Source organism: Amblyraja radiata, chromosome 1 (genome assembly GCF_010909765.2).
Source record: "Amblyraja radiata isolate CabotCenter1 chromosome 1, sAmbRad1.1.pri, whole genome shotgun sequence".
Lineage (NCBI taxonomy): Eukaryota > Metazoa > Chordata > Chondrichthyes > Rajiformes > Rajidae > Amblyraja > Amblyraja radiata.
Window position 1 is genome coordinate 91,838,887 of NC_045956.1, and position 14,361 is coordinate 91,853,247.

The window sequence follows — 14,361 nt, forward strand, 5'->3', positions numbered from 1 at the left end:
GTTGCCGACCCCTGATTTAGATGAAGGGATTACAAGTAACATTAGCAAATTTGCAGATGACACCAAGCTGGGTGCCAGTGTGAACTGTGAGAAGGATGCTATGAGAATGCAGGGTGATTTAGGACAGGTTGGGTGAGTGGGCAGATGCATGGCAGATGCAGTTTAATGTGGATAAATGTGAGGTTATCCAATTTGGAAGCAAAAACTGGAAGGAAGATTATTATCTAAAAGGTGTCAGGTTGGGAAAAGGGGAGGTGTAATGGGATCTAGAGGTCCTTGTTCATCGGTCACTGAAAGTAAACATGCAGGTACAGCAGACATTGAAGAAATCAAATGGCATGTTGGCCTTCATAACAAGAGGAGTTGAGTATAGGAGCAAAGAAGTCCTTCTGCAGTTGTACAGGGTCCTAGTGAGACCACACCTGGAGTATTGTGTGTAGTTTTGGTCTCCAAATTTGTGGAAGGACATTCTTGCATTTGAGGGAGTGCAGTGTAGGTTCACAAGGTTAATTCCCGGGATGGCAGGACTGTCATATGCTGAGAGAATAGAGAGGCTGGGCTTGTATCCTGGAATTTAGAAGGATGAGAGGCCACCATATTGTAACATATAAGATTATTAAGGGTTTGGACACGCTAGAGGCAGGAAACATGTTCCCGATGCTGGGGCAGTCCAGAACCAGGGGCCACAATTTAAGAATAAGGGGTAAGCCATTTAGAATGGATAAGAGGAAACAGTTTTTCACACAGGGAATTGTGAGTCTGTGGAATTATCTGCCTCAGAGGGCGATGAAGGCCGATTCTCTGGATACTTTCAAGAGAGAGCTAGATAGGGCTCTTGAACACAGCAGAGTGAGGAGATAAGGGGGAGGGCAGGAACTGATTGTGGATGATCAGCCATGATCACATTGAATGGCAGTGCTGGCATGAAGGGCCGAATGGCCTACTCCTGCATCTATTGTCTATTGTCTATTCATCACCAACATAGAAATTGAAGAGGTCGAGAGGCTATTCAGAAGACAGAAGAGCCGTACATCTCCAGGACCGGACAATGTTTCCCCCTCTACCCTCAAGCTCTGTGCCGAACAACTGGCACCGGTCTACACAGACATTTTCAACCAGCCGCTACAAACCTGTACTGTCCCTGCCTGCTTCAAAGTCTCCACTATTGTCCCTGTGTAATTATACACCTAAAGTTTACCCCCCTTAGTCTAGTTCTGTAAAACATTGAGTCAAGCACTGGACCACTAAACTATATATTTTGAAACAATAACGAACTCCCTATACAATACCAAACCTCTGCAGGTCTGATCCTTGTCTCTGCTTGTTCAAGCCCTTCAGCCTTGTGCAAGCAGATACATCCAAAAGGTTACACAGTCCCAAGTGCCCTTCCAGAAGATCAACGACAATCCTAGTGGGGGGTCACCTTTTACAGGTCATCGGACCCTGTGGGGCAGAACTGCATGGGGGTGGCAGCCCCTACAATCCAACCACACATATCGATCACCTTATGCAGTAATTGACAGTTCCCCAACCCAATTACAATGTACCCCATTACAATGTTTCTACAGAAGCTCCTGGAAGGAAGTCAGTTGACCAAGTATTGCAACATTTTCCCAGGCATTACAAAGAACTCAAACAAGGTTTCACACTTCGGCCAACATCAAGCAGCAGCACCAACACCTTGCAACATTATTAACAGTATTTACAACCCCTTTGCAGCTGGCCAATCATACATTTGCAACACCTCTGAGTTTCTCTGCAGAGTCCTCATGAATTTCAACAAAGGAAAGGACATCTGGACCTCACCTTATCTGACATATCAAACTAGGACCTAGACTTTCTTTCCCCAGCTCACAGCTCGTAGGTTTACACATAAAAAAGACCAAGCAGGCCTTGCAAATGCAAAGATCCTCCATTTTATAATAACTCTAATTTGGCCAATATTAACACATGTACCCAAAAAGACAAGGACTACTGGTCTTAATGACTACAGGGTTAGGTTAGGTAAGGGGGAGGTGCAGGGAGACCTGCGTGTCCTTGTACACAAGTCACTGAAAGTTGGCGTGCAGGTACAGCAGGCAGTGAAGAAAGCTAATGGAATGTTGGCCTTCATAACAAGAGGATTTCAGTATAGGAGTAAAGAGGTTCTTCGGCAGTTGAATAGGGCTCTGGTAAGACCACATCTGAAATATTGTGTACAGTTTTGGTCTCCTAAATTGAGGAAGGACTTCCTTGTGATTGGAGCAGTGCAGCGGAGGTTCACGAGATTGATCCCTGGGATGGCGGGACTGTAATATGAGGAAAGATTGAAAAGACTAGGCTTGTATTCACTGGAGTTTAGAAGGATTTGGGGGAATCTTATAGAAACATATTAAATTATAAAAGGACTAGACAAACTAGATGCAGGAAAAATGTTCCCAATGTTGGGCGAGTCCAGAACCAGGGGCCACAGGCTTAGAATAAAGGGGAGGCCATTTAAGACTGAGGTGAGAATTTGTGGAATTCCCTGCCACAGAGGGCAGTGGAGGTTAAATCACTGGATGGATTTAAGAGAGAGTTAGATGGAGCTGTAGGGGCTAGTGGAATCATGGGATATGTGGAGAAGGCAGGCACAGGTTATTGATTAGGGACGATCAGCCATGATCACAATGAATGGCGGTGCTGGCTCAAAGGGCTAAATGGCCTCCTCCTGCACCTATTTTCTATGTTTCTAGGTCTGTCGCACTTACCTCTGTAGTCATGAAGACCCTTGAAAGATGTGCTGGCCAATCTGAAAAATATCACAAACCCCCTGCTGGACCCTCTGCAGTTTACATACCAGGCCAATAGATCAGTGGATGACGCACTCATTTTAGGCCTGCACTTCATCATCCAGCACCTAGTTTGCCAGGGGACACATGAAAGGATTTTGTTTGTGGATTTTAACTCTGCATTCAACACCATTGTGCCAGAGCTACTACACTCCAAACTTTCCCAGTTGACTGTGCCTGAACCCCTCTGTCAGTGGATCGCCAAATTCCTGACAGACAGGAAGCAGCATGTGAGGCTTGGAAAGCACATCTCGGACCCACAGACCCTCAGCATGGGAGCACCGCAAGGCTGCGTACTCTCTCCTCTCCTTTACTCTCTCTACACCAATGACTGCACCTCCACTGACTCCTCTGTCAAGCTTCTCAAGTTTGCGGACGACACAACCCTGATTGGACTGATCCAGGATGGGGAGGAATCTGCCTACAGACAGGAAGTGTCACAGCTGGTATCCTGGTGCCATCGCAACAACCTGGAGCTCAATGCTCTTAAGACAGTGGAATTGATTGTGGACTTTAGGAGAGCTCCCCCACCCCTCCCCCCACTCACCATCAACAACACCACAGTCACATCTGTGGAGTCTTTTAAGTTCCTTGGAACCATCAACTCCATGACTTTAAGTGGGAGGCCACCATTGGCTCCACTGTCAAAAATGCCCAACAGAGGATGTACTTCCAGCGGCAGCTGAGGAAACACAATCTGCCATTGGCAAAGATGGTCCAATTATATACGGCCATCGTAGAGTCTGGCCTCACCTTCTCCATCATGGTCTGGTTTGGCTCAGCCACCAAGCACGACATCCTGAGGCTGCAGCGACTCGTCTGATCAGCTGAGAATGTTATTGGCTGTAACCTTCCCCCCATTGGCGAACTGTACACTACAAGGGCCAGGAAGCGAGCGGGTATCATCTCTGACCCCCCTCATCCTTGCCACAAACTCTTTGAAGCACTTCCCTCTGGAACGCAACTCCGGACTGTCAAAGCCTCCACAGCCAGACATAAAATCAGCTTTTTTTCACGAGTAGTAGCTCTACTCAATAACCAAAAGTCTGCAGCCTTCTTTTGCTCTGGTATTTTATTTCATTCACATGATTAAACTATTAATGTTTTATTATTAATGTTTAATATTTTATGTCATTCTTAATTGTTACTGCATGTCGTGTTGTTACTTGCGAGCGGAACACCAAGGAAGGAAGGAAGGAAGGAAGGAAGGAAGGAGCTCCGGAATAGAAATCCGCACCGTGAGCGGCTGCCTCGCCATTTCGACTTGTTTGTTTTTTTAGTATGTCTAAATGCATGTAGTTAAAGTTTCTCGGTATGTTTTTATGTGGGGGGTGGTGGTGGGGAATAGGGAGAAACCGTTTCCAGTCACTTACCTCGGCAGATATGGGACTTTTCTCCTCGTCGCATTTTCGCCTCCCTCGCAGCCTAACAACTTGGATTGGTGCGGCTTTTCCCGGAGACCGGTCCAGAGCTTCAGCAGCAGGTGCGGCGCGGACTTCCATCGCAGAGCCCGAAGATAGGCTCTGCCATCCGGCCTGCTAACTTTAACATCGTGAAGCCGTGGCCTGTGGAGTTTCTAGCCCCGGGCGTGCAGCGGACTTTACCATCCTGGAGCCAGCGATCTTTTGCTGGGGATCACCAGAGAAGAGCTCCGACCGCTGACCTGCCTGCAGCCTATAACATCGAGAAGCCGTGGTCTCCGGTAAAAAAGTGGCCAATTCAGGCACTCCAAGCCATGCAGTGTGTTCCATCCGTCCCGACATCGGAGCTTCGATCATCCCAACGAGAGGGCCTGTACAATCGGGCCGTCCATAGTGGCGACTGTGGAGGTTCAAGGCCCCATAAATGGGTGAATAAAAGGAGGAAGACTGACTGAACTTTATTGCCTTCCATCACAGTGATCGCTGTGGTGGATGTTTATGTTAAGTTCTATCGTTCTTTTAATTGTGTTGTGGTCTTTTAATTGTATGACTGCATGGCAACTCAAATATCACTGTACCTTAATTGATGCATTTGACAATAAATGTGAATTTGAATTAGTATTTGAATTTGAAGGCAGATTCCTTGTGTGTGTACATACTTGGCCAATTAATTAATTCATTCATTATTCTGAACTCAGAGGATGAACCCATGGCAGCAGTCAATGGACCTCACAATAGAATACGTTATTTCAGTTACAGTATGTTCAGTTATTGTCATCATTTCTGCTTTGAGACTATACACTTTGTGAACGATTGGCACTCTGGAGAAGCTGTCACTCTTTATCATCTTCAATGTGCAGCATTTTCTGGTGCAAGACAATCATGTCTCTTTTTGCTGTCAATATATGAGGAAGAATCTGAAGCGAAACATAGATTTATCAAAAGTCCATTATTTAAGTAATAAACAAAGGTTTTGAAATAAAATTACACCCACTTTCAATAAACAATAGTTCAATGGGTCAATGGTGCTTTGTTGTCAGGAGTCCGTCTGACCATAGTTGAACACAGCCGACATTGCACTGTTTTTCTTTGGCTTTGAAAATATCTTCGTTGTATAAGTATGAAGAATTACAGATTAAATTAAAGGAATCCAAGTTTTATTTACAACATATGATAGTAAATAGCCATAACTAATAAGGATTTGCAGTTCAAAGCTTGAAAAATCTGTCTTTCATAAGTGCTGGACACATTTAATCCTCATAAATAAATTACAAGAAATCATGTATTATTCAAAACAAACAAATTCAAACAATTTATAATACATGAAGATGCAATACGTTTATTTATTAACAACAACTATGACCAGCATTGACATTCCAGGAAGCTGAGTTTTTCTGCACCATTCAGCTCAAATAGCTTTATCTACATTCAGATGAAAAATGATTTCACAGGTAATTATGATCTAACAAGTTATGCATGTGCACTATAAACTATAACATACAAATCATTTAATTAAATCCGGAATACCTGCATTGCGAAGTGTAGAGTGTCATCTCCTTGTAAAACTCCTTACACGCAATGTTTATATGTTTAGGATATTGTGGAATGTAAACATATAATGTGTATTGATGCATAACCAAACTAAGTGTGTATAAATTTAACTGCTGAACATTTGGGTCAAAATAAAAAGTAATAGAAAATGAACAACGTGTTTAATTTAAATGAGCAATGCCTTTTTGTGAAATCCAACATTTTTTGCATTAAATGTTCCTGTAACTCATAGTTTTTTTATTCCCAATTTGTTCTTTTGCTAATTCTAGGTTCCAAACAATATATATGGATTATATCATCAATCTATGAATGTAGAATGGCTTCACTATGTACTAAAAGTTTAAACATTTTTCTCTGTATAACAATATGAATTAATAATGGAAATGAAACTCTGAATATTAAGGAAAGATAATGTAATATTTATTCCTAGATCTGCACTGTTTGTTAAAATAATCTGAATTAGAAAATATTCACAATAATATAATTTATTTGTAGAACTGTGTTTCAAGGTTTATCTGGATTCTTTAAATACTGATTTTTGTAGCCACACATCCCATAAGAACTCAATGGCAACTATTTGTAATGAAAAAGTGCTTACGTTTGCTACAGGGAGCTTCTTTGGAAAAGCCACTCTACTATCTTTAACATGCAGGGTTAGCAAAGCAATCACAAAGCCATTTTAAAAATAGGAAGATTGATATTACTGAAAATAGTAATCAGTTTCAGGGCCCGGTAAGTGGTTAATTAAAGTTTATCCCCGTTGTGATGCCATAAAACATTTCAGATGAAAATATTCACAACATAAGTAAAAATTAAATCTGCCATCCTTGATGCTTCTTTCCAACCAACAGCTAATGATATAAATTAATATAAAAATAATCCTACTATGCTTATACAATTCTGGAATATTCCCATAAAAAAATTAGCAAATGCACATGTGCAGGTTCTGTCTTCAGAAAAAGTCTTATTTGAATATGACCATGACCTTTATTCCTGTGGAGCCGTTGGGAATTAGATAAAAATGGCGATCTGAAAATCGGCAAAAGCAACCCTCCCTCAACTGCGCAGGCATGGCTGAGGACCCATTGGGTGCCCATTGTGACGCCAGTCAAGTAAATACGGAAGTATTAGATTAAAAAATAAAGTCAATTAAAGTTTATTAAGGGAATTACTTAGTGAAATCAAACAAAACTTGCTACTGCACATCCCAGGTGAATGGTGAGTAAGGTGGGCCTAAAATTGTTGCACTATCATGTATTATTTTGGCTGTATTTTGGGAACATACATACATACAAACAAATATATATACATACAAGATGAGAGTTTTAGTTATATATTGATAATTACTGTTTCCAAAAATCCACCTGCACAGCCACTTCAATTGATTTCCCAGAATCATTCCCCAATGCAAGGTCTCATACAACCTCATTCCTGGTTGGACTATCTACAAATTGCTTCAAGTAACACTTCTGCATGCACCTAAACATTCTGCCCATCTAAGGCCCAGGCACTAAAGGAGTTCCAGTAAATGTTGGGGAAGATAAAATCACCCACTGTAACAACCCTGTTTTTTTTATAACTTTCGATTATCTGCCTACATATTTGTTCCTCTGTCTTCTGCTGGCTATCGTGAGCCCACTGTTTTTCCCCATGAACATAATGTATCAGAGTACAAATGATAAAACACGGTAAACAGTCTAATTTTACATTACACACTGCAGAACAAAGAACAAAGAGCGCAATACAAAAATGGAAAAGATTGATGAAGTGCACTAGAGTGGTGGGGGTTGTGGTGATTTCACATTGTGTCAGAGAAGTATATTGATTTTGGCATGTTCAGCATGGAAAGGTAAGCTCAACTACAAAATGCATTTTCCTTTTTAGATTTATCAAATATAAATGGACACTTCAATGTTCTGGCGTATTTGTAAAGCAATGTTTTTAAAAGCGATGCCGAGAGCTGATTCAATTTAGGTTGCTTGGTAAGATACAGTTTACATTTTCAAAGCAGAAATCCATTAAATAAATTCCTTGCTGCAGTTTTGTGCCTGAAAAAGGCAATGGTCAATGTCGCTGATGTTATTGTCAATGTGTATTCTTGTTAGAATGCTTAAAAGATGATTTATGGGACTTAATCTATCCCAGGATTTAATTATTTGAACATATTTTCAGATGTGGGAGAATGGAATATAATCCTGATTCTATGCATGAACAACAGTCGTTACTGCACTATACACCAAGCAAGTAGCACCCAGGCCAGGGTTGAAAAGAAAGGTCTTGAAGTTCACCTGTACATTCAAATTGTACATTGAAACAGTTCCACCAGGGAGCCCGGTGCTAGTTTGGTATTTTGGTACCTATGGTATTGTCCAGGTTATAATCATAAATCCCTTAATAGCACAACCAGTGCAAACTAACGTGAGATGTGCATAATTTGTTGCACCACTTGCTGCCTTGGCTTCGACATGTGGTGTCTTCGTGGGACAGATAACTCATCACTGGGTGAAGGGGAATGGAAAGGTGAATGTGTCACTCACAGAATGACTAGGACCAGAAGTCATAGCCTCAGAATTAAAAGATGTTCCTTTAGGAAAGAGTTGCGGAGCAATTTATTTAGTCGGGGGGTGGTGAATCTGTGGAATTCATCTCCACAGAAGACTGTGGAGGCCAAGTCAATGGATATTTTTAAAGAAAAGATAGATAGATTCTTTATTAGTATGGGTGTCATGGGGTTATAGCGAGAAAGCAGGAGAATGGGGTTAGGAGGGAGAGATAGATCATCCAGGGCTGAATAGCGGAATAGACTTGATGGGCTGAATGGCCTAATTCTGCTCCTATCACTTATGAACTTATGTACTTATGAACTGGACTTCATGTCAGCAACAAGCCATTTAACCAAAGCAGAAGCAGGCTCTCGGTTTCTCGTGAAGTCCTCCTGCTGCATTCGCGACCCAGGTTATTTACATTGTGCTGGTGTACAGCAGTATCAATCACACAATTAATCTGAGCAGCCTCCATTTTAAAGCAACTCGGATTGTAGCAGACAGTGTTGCTGTTTCTCAGAGAGTATAACATATGCTCAGCACTACTGATCATGTATATCAACGTGAATTTCAGATAAAAAACATCTTCACATTGGATAACAACATTGCACTCTTTGATAGAACTTTGATAGATAAGATAGATAAGAAACTTTGATAGATAAGTTTTCAAACTATGTCCTTGGAATAGTGTGCAAACTATATATTATGTAAGCACGGCAGAATGTTATACTGAATTGGGAGACACAGCCAGGTGTGAACCACACGTGTGCTGTCTGCTGAACTCCATGCTAAGTATGTATTTACCTATGTTGATTCAACTGTAATAGCTTCTTGAATGGTACCATCCCCTACATGGTGAAGACCTGGAGAGTGTTAGGACTTTGCACAATGCCATGCCATTATGTGGGTGGCCTAGAACATGAATGCTCGTTAAAATATTTCAACGGCCCTCAAAACCACACGCCTGGCTTACATATCCAGAAAATTGAATGCTTTTTCATCTCCCCTGTGTTTGGAATCATTCAAAAATTATTTTAAACTATTTTAAGGCATTGAATATATAAAACATATTTAATATGAAAAACATATTTAAACATTGAAAACATTTAGGTCATTAAACTGATTAAGCAAACTGAATTGATTTTAAAGAATGTTTACTGCAGAATATTTTTGTCCCTTTCATAGCAGTTGTTTTCTAACGAAATGAATAGACTCACAGTCCCCGCACCAAATTGTGGAGGAATATGGATCATGAGCAGACAGATGACATTACTTTATCTTGCTATTATGTTCGGCACAGACATTGTGGGCCAAAGGGCCTGTTCGTCTGCCATGCTGTTGTCAGTTGAACTTGATGCAGATTTAGGAGGCAGTTGCCCATTTTGAGTGCAAATGAATTGCAGCACGTTTACGCCCCACTGCTGGACTCCATGAAGCCCCCCAGCATTCAAGCACAATTGAGGTGCTACCAGCAAAGAGCCGCCGGCAAATGCTTCTGCATTTCGAGTGGGAATCCGTAACTCAGTGGCATTTACATGGTAAAATGTAGACAGCCCACCACAGAACAGTCAGCATTTTTCAGCTCATCCCAGTACAAGAATGGATCCAAGTCCCTTTTAATTTAAAAATACTCCAAAATGCCAGGAGACATGTAGCAATGTGATGGGCCCAGGGGGCAGGAGCTGGTGGCTTCAACTATTCTGTTCTCCAATGTCACAAAGAGTTCTTGGATGCAGTCAGAGCCTGGAAACCAGTTTGTATTATTGGCATGTCATTTAATATTAACTTGGAAGACCAAAGCAACCACTGTTATAAAACCTGTTATTTTAAAAACCACTCATGTGAGAATCATAAACAGCATTATTGGCTCTGGACCCTTTGTTGCTATTGTCAAGAATTTGCTAACAACGCTCAACGGACACTAAGACCATTAAATCAAAAGCATAGTTGTAGAGCATAGTATATTAGGTCTCAGTTATAGCAACTAATGGTTTTATATTTTTAGTCTGCATTGTTCTGACACTTGTCTGAGTAATTTTATGCTTATTATTGATCATAAAAACCTTTGTACCTTTGCCCGAGGGTCTTTATGTTTGATGTGGATGATAATGAAATCTAGCACATTTCTAAAGGCAAAGTACTTTGATGTGAGAATGAGGTGACTCCTTTATCTAAAATGAGTATAACATAAATATTTTGATCATGTAACAGTAAATAAGTAGGACAGAATAAATATTCACAGTGTCAGCGTGAATACTCCATTGTTTACTTTTATTTGCCTGAACAAAACTGATGCAAAATAATATTGCAAGAGAACTTGCACTAAACAGGAAAACAGACGTAAGGCAGTCAGAAGAAGGGCCCCAACCTGAACTGTCCATTAACCTCCACAGATGCTGCCTGACCAGCTGTGATGTTCCAGCACTTTGTGTTTGATAGAGATTGTCATGCTTGATTACCTTTGTGCCTCATTGCAGCGATGGTAACACAGTTCACATGATTGCTGCATGCAGCTAAAACTCCATGCACTGCATGGTTGTCCACAACAGCGGGAGTGGAGGTGGGGGAAATATTACAGATGGTTACCACACAAAAGGGAATTGTGTTTTGTGGTTACGGGAACTGGTAGCAGCCCTTTATTTGTCATCAGTGGTTGAAGGATGGCTGAATATCTGCACCAAGATTTTCCAAAGATGAGCAGGAGCTAGAGGTAGGAGGGTTAAAGAGGAGGAAAACTTTGCAGCAGGTAGAAGTGCAAGTGAATGCAAGCTCATGAAGCATGGTGAAGAAACAACAATGGATGTTGATGGAACCAGGAAGAAAAGTACAGCACCATCACCGGCACCCTTGGTTCCAGAGCCTTTCTAGATTATCCCCTTTACTGGACCAACAGAGGCCACTGCCTCTGAGAGGAATAGAACGGTACCAGAATGGTCCACCTAGGTTGCCAAGGGACCGAGATACCAGCCCGCAAATTTGGCTTTGGAGGTCAGATATGGGATCTGCTGGCTCCATCCGGGCCAGAGTTCCACAGCCCCGGCCGCTGGGTCAAATTCAACCCGCTAATCGGCCACGGATGTCTCGATGAGGTTGAGATCGACCGCCTCACCCAGCCAAGGTGCCACATTTTCATGGGGACTTCCGGAGGGCATTTGAAGTGTGCCCATGTAATTTTGTCCGGATTATAGCTGGTGCCAGACCACCAGTTGGTAGAAAATGGGTGGTGGACCAGTATAATGATTTCATATGAATTATCAAATGGCATTCCCCATGAACTCTCCAACCTTTGATCTCGACTGGAGAGTCAGGGTACGTGACCCACCCCCTTCACTACCATCCTTCTGGATAAGTGCAATCACCAGAGAACAAGATAGAAAACTGAAGAGCAAGACTACTGTATCAGAGGGAAATAAGGGATTACTATGTTTCACAGAGGCATGGCACACCCCAACTCCCCAAACAGGGACTTCAGCCCAAGGCTTCCATCCACCACATGGACTTGACAATGACATCTGGAAAAGTAAGAGGCAGCATTGTCTACTTCATGATAAGCTCTTCAAGGTGCTGGCACATGACAGTTTTGTCCCATGCCTTCTCCCCCAACCTGGAACATCTGAAGGTCAAGTGTCAGTTGTTCTACCTACCAAGGGAGTTCTCTGCTGTTACACTGACTCCAGTCTACATCCTGCCTCAGACAGACACTTGGGGAATTGAACTCTGCGGTCAACAAGCATGAAGTGATGTATCCTGGTGCCTTCCTCTTTATCGCCGGAGACTTCATCCTTCAAGCTTGAAGAAGATGCTGCTGAATTACCATCGACACATCACCATCAGCACCAGAGGGCCCACGCACTCCATATTGTGCAAGAAGTTCAGGGAGGACTTCCTGAAGTCCACCAAGAGGGCCAAGAGGCAATTTTGAGCTAAGATGGATTCAAAGATGAATGCTCGGTAACTGTGGCAAGGCTTGCACGCCATAACCTCCTACAAGGTGAAGCTGAGTAGCATTCATGCCAAAGTCGCATCACTTCCAAATGAGCTCAATGCCTTCTATGCACGCTTTGCATGGGAGAACAATGACACATCTACATGAGCCCCCACCATCCCTGATGACCCAGTGATCTCAATCTTGAAGTCAGTGTCAGAGCATCCTTCCAGAGGCTGAATCCTCAAAGGTCGCCGGCCCAGACATTGCACCTGACCGAGTACTAAAGACCAAGTACTCAGTGTCGACCAGCTGGCGGGAGGCCCAAGGACATCTTAAACCTCTCACTTCTGTGGTCTGAGGTTCCCAACTGTAACTACAATACCTGTGCCCAAGAGGAGGATGGTGACCAACCTTAATAATTACCATCCAATAGCAGTTGCATTCACCGTAATTAAATGCTTCAAGAGGTTGGTTATGACGTGAATCAACACTTGCGTCAGATCTGACCTGCTTCTGTTAAAATTTGCTTAATGCCACTAAAGGTCACTGGCTTTCCTCTGCTCTGGAACATCTAGATAACAGGAACGTCAGGATGTTCATTGACTACAACTCAGCGTTCAATATTATAATCCCCTCCACACTCATCACCAAGCTTCAAAGATCTTGATGCTTCCCTTTTCAACTGGATCTTTGACTTCGTCATGGGCAGACCTCAATCAATCTGAATCAGTAACAGCATCTGTTCCTCACTGACCATTGGTCAGCAGCGGCCAGAGGGGATGGTCACAGTTGCCGAAGAACACGGCCACAGCCACAGTCGTCGGAGGATGAGTCCCGCATCGAGGAGAAGGAGAGGTGAGTAAGGGATTGGGGAGGGGAGGAGGAGAGGGGAAAGAAGAGGGAGGATGAAGAGGAGGGGGGAGGGATTGCTGGGGGAGGAGTGGGAATAGAGGGAGAGGATGGGGGTATGGAGGGGAGGGGAGTTATGGAGGGAGGGAGGGGGTGACTGAGGGTAGGGGATAGGAGAGGGAAGGAGAGGTGAGGGAGGGATTGGGGAGGGGATGAGGAGAACGGAGAGAAGAGGGAGGATGGCGGGGGAGGGAGTGCTGGGGGATGAGGGGAAATGAGCCGCACCTGCGCAGTCGGGGGCTATGGGTGAGTGGTGGAATATTGAGTTAGGGGAATAGTCCGAATGGTCTGCACTTAGTCTAATACTATATGGTTGATTTAACTGGAAACCATTTAAACAATGGTTTTCATTCTATATCGATACACATGCCAATAATAACCCAATACAAATTTTAAGAGGTTTACCAGAATGCTGCTTGGATTAAAGGGCTGTAATTATGAGGAGAGGCTGGATATACTGCAATTATCTTCCACAGAACATCAGAAGTTGGGAAGGAGACCTAATAAAAGTATATCAAATGATGAGAGGCATAGATATGGTAGTCAGTCCGAACCTTTCTCTCAGGGTGGAATTGTCAGACAAGACAGCATAGCTTTAGGTCAAAGGGGCAAAGTTTAAAGGAAATGTGCAGGGCAGGTGTTTAACATAGAAGGTGTTGGGTGCCCGGAACATGCTGGGTGGTAGCAGAAGTAGATACCAGTGTGGTGTTTAAGAGGCTTTTGGATAGGCACATGAAGATACAGAGAATGGAGGGATACAGATTCTGTTTAGGCTGATGAAATTAGTTTAGCTTGGCATTATGTTCGCACAGACATTGTGAGCTGAAGGACTTGTTCTTCTGCTGAACATTTTTGATGTCGTACGTAATACCATTAACATCTTTGGAAAAGGCATTAGATTGGTTCCTGGAATTAAGTTTTTTCCTATGAGGAAAGATTGAAAGTTTTGGGCCAAAATTCAATTGGGTCTCGAAGAATGACAGTTGAACTACTGTCTTACAACACCAGAGACCCGGGATCAATCCCGAATATGGGTGCTGTCTGTACATAGTTAGTACGTTTTCCCCGTGACCAGCATATCTCCAATATCTTCGGTTTCCTCCCGCACTCCAAAGACATATTCAATTCAATTCAATTCAATTCAATTCAACTTTATTGTCATTGCACAGATACAAGTATAGGTACAACGAAATGCAGTT